Genomic DNA, 3498 nt, shown 5'->3' on the forward strand with positions numbered 1-3498 from the left:
ATCATAATGCAGGATATGAAGATCAGATGTCAAGGATGATTAGATATTGAGAGTGGGGAATTTTTTGCTAAACGGACTTGGTAATGTTCTTGCTAAAACTGCATTTCCAGTGAAATGCACTGATGAACCTGGGAGGAGGTTGAGAAGCATGACTGAAGTATGGTCAAGCAAGGAACCTTTGTCAACCATCATTACTAGAATAACCTCTAATGATAATTTTTTCACCAAAGTTGTTATAACAATTTACTCATCAGCCTATTTAATTCAAATGTTTTCTTAAATATCAAGTAGATACATATATTTTTAACATATTACAAGATATAAAGAATGATAGTACATTGACATTGTACATGATTATGTTTGAGAAGTATATTACAATTTCCTTCAGAATCATCAGTGAGCCATTGTCTGAACTCATCGTCATCCCTTCCTCAGAGCTGGTGACCACTATCCTGAATGTCATGTTTATTTTGTTTTTTCTCCTTCAAAATTATTATTGCACTCTTTTTTTTGTAAATTATTATTTATATTCTTTTTCTTAAATTTGTTTATGTGCATAGGTTGTAAAAAGCTCACATCTTATAAACATCATGAACAGAAGCTTTTCCATAGTCTTCCATCATTTGATGAATGTTGATATTTGAATTATTTTCAGTTTATGCTATCCAGAGAAGCCCCCACTACCATTTTTGTACAAGTTATTACTGAGTATTTTTTCACTGGAATAGATTTCTAGGTTGATCATTTGTACTCTTAATACCAATTGTACCAGTATTATTTGGTATTTTCAGGTTGCTTTCAAAATATTCCTACATCAGAGTGTATTAAAAGAGATAAATGGTGAGACCTGGACCCTAGCACAGTTACTAGCATTTGATTGGCCTTTCATAAGTGTTAGTTTCCTTTCTCAGGATATGGAGTTTTAAAATTATCTTGATAAGAAATGTGTCTTCTCCAACAGCTGCTGTTCACGCTCTCCACACACCTCAGGGAGGGACCTGAAGGCCAGGAAAGGGATGCCTTTTGGCCAAAGCAACCAGTTCAAATGGAATCAAATCTATACTGGCTCAAGGGGAGAATGGTTGTCTACACTGGGTCAAGGGGAGTGAGTCTTCATCTACAGTGGCTCAAGACATGTGAGTTCCCATCTACACTGGCTCAAAGTGAGCAAGTCTTTACCTACACTGAACAGGAGAGGGAGGCACAGCAGTCCAGGCCTTGGACAGGACAGCTTCTGGGCTCCTGCCCTGGTCCTGAGGCCTTCCTGTTTTTCTCCTTCTTTTAAACTTTTTTTTTTTAATTCTTTGGAACATCAACCTTATTATACAATTTGTGAGAAACGAATTTATTAAGTACCATCTCTGCTATCCCAGAAGCATAAGAGAAAAGACAAAGAGCAGGCCAGGGAGTCTCTGATGTCTCTGGAAGTTGGGGGAAGAGGAGACTCCTGATGGACCCAGATGTACTCCTGGCTGGAGTCCATGCAGAGAAGCTTGAACCAGTTTGCACTCCTCACTCCTGCAGCTATTTGAGTCTATACCTGACCGATGCCCCCCGCCATGATGTCAGGATCCTCGGAGCTCAGGTTCTCTGACTGTCCATTAGTTTGTCTGTCTCAGCTCTGCATTTTCATTGGAGCCTCTCTATTTCTGAATGCCAGCCTGCAGAAAAAGCATGTAACAACACAGTTGTTGAATGAGGTGATAACTCTTCCAGTCACCCCCTTCCAGCCTTGCTGCTATAGGGATTGCCCTGAAGAGGTATTTTGAGAAGACATGCTGTCATCTGCTGCAACCCACCTACTGAGGATTGTCCAGGGCCTGCTGGGAGACTATACTGGGAGTGGAGGTCTTCACATCAGGAAGAGGAGACAAATGGTAGGCATCTTGGTATTTCCACTGCCCTTCTGCAGGAATTGCTTGGCCTCCTGAGGCAGCTGCTGCTCACAGGGCAAGGAAAGGGCAGGCTCACTGGCACACTCCTTTTTTGGGTGGTCATTAGAAGGAACTGCTGGCCCTGCGAGAGACCCCACTCCTACCCCAAGCGCAGGCTTTTCTAAATATGCTAGTTTATATTCTTAATACAAGTATATGAGGACAAATGTGTTTGTCTTGTTGTTTTGTTTTTTGATTTTTGCTGTTTTCTTCCAGGAAGAGATTCATTAAGAAAGAAAGACAAAAGGAACTTTGTTAGCACAACACAGAGTCTGTTATGCTTTAGGGGTGGTAAATATTAGCCTGAGAAATGTCTTTCTTTTGCACTTGCTAATTCTACAGGATACCTAATTCTATGGGTGAAACCAATTGGGAGCTTATGATACTGGAGTGCACAGGTGGATAAAAGGAACTGGGGATAGGTAGGAGTGGAGGACAAGCAAGACGAGAGAGATAAGACACGACAGATAAGAGATAAGACACTACAGTCTACCTCTGAGGTAGACTCTGATGGCCAAGGGTCCTGATGAGACAAAGAAAGTGTTTTATTATCTTAGAGACTCCCAATTTGTGTGTTTCTTGTCATTGTCTTGAGATTTCCTTTCTGACACTGGATTACTTTCCAAATGTTAATAAGGACATAGTTATCTCAAGCAAGCAGTAGGGTCATGATGGAGGAAAGCAAAGTCTATTTGGTTAGGAGAGGTGAGTGTGGTATGGTGGAGTGTTTTCAAGCAGTTTAAGGGCGGAAACAATGTGAAAGCCAGGAATCTGGCATGCTAGAAGAATCCCTTGATGAAGATTTTATTCTAAAACAGTTCCCATGAAGAGACCTCCAGAGTTACAGCTTGATGCTTACTGAAGAAAATGATCAAACTACAGTTAAGAATAAAAGTTTCAAATTAAAATGAGGTTTTTAGTTCAACTTTTACCTCATCCACATTAAAATATAACTAGGTGATCAATCAAATCTACCTGATACCAAGTTCTTCTAGGTTTGGTCAGAAGAAAATAATGATCAATGGAAGTGAAAGAGTCTTGAGTAAAAGATGAAGAAAAAAAAAAAAAAGGTTGTGTTTATAAAGAAGACATCAAAGACTCCACAGCTTTGCTTAGCTTTGACCTAGTGGTCCTCACTTAAGTGAAGGAAAAGCAATCTGTCCAGAAGCTTTTCTGAATTAACTGCTTGTGTTTCTTTTCCACCTGGCACCTTAAAGCTCATGCCAACTGTTTTCAAAAGGAGCTTTGTTCTCAGATGATCCATTAATTGAAGTATCACTGAAGAATTTGGGAAAAAATTCAACTTCAGTTGTAGAACTTCTTAGTGTAGTTTTTTGATTCCTTCACTCCTCCCCTCATGCCTCCAAACACATTCTTCCTCTTCTCACTGCCAGGTGACTTCAGAAGATTCTGTAACAAGTTCTCAGATGCCCATTGTGTAGTAACAATGGATTCCAACAAGGACCTTTGGATTCTGTCCTCCCCTGCTTTCCTGAGTGGAAGGCTATCCCCTGCCCAGGCCTGCAAGCTTGCTAGGCACTAGAAACCCCAGCAAGAACTCTTC

The sequence above is a fragment of the Callospermophilus lateralis genome, chromosome 5 (genome assembly GCF_048772815.1).
Source record: "Callospermophilus lateralis isolate mCalLat2 chromosome 5, mCalLat2.hap1, whole genome shotgun sequence".
In the NCBI taxonomy this organism is placed as follows: Eukaryota; Metazoa; Chordata; class Mammalia; order Rodentia; family Sciuridae; genus Callospermophilus; species Callospermophilus lateralis.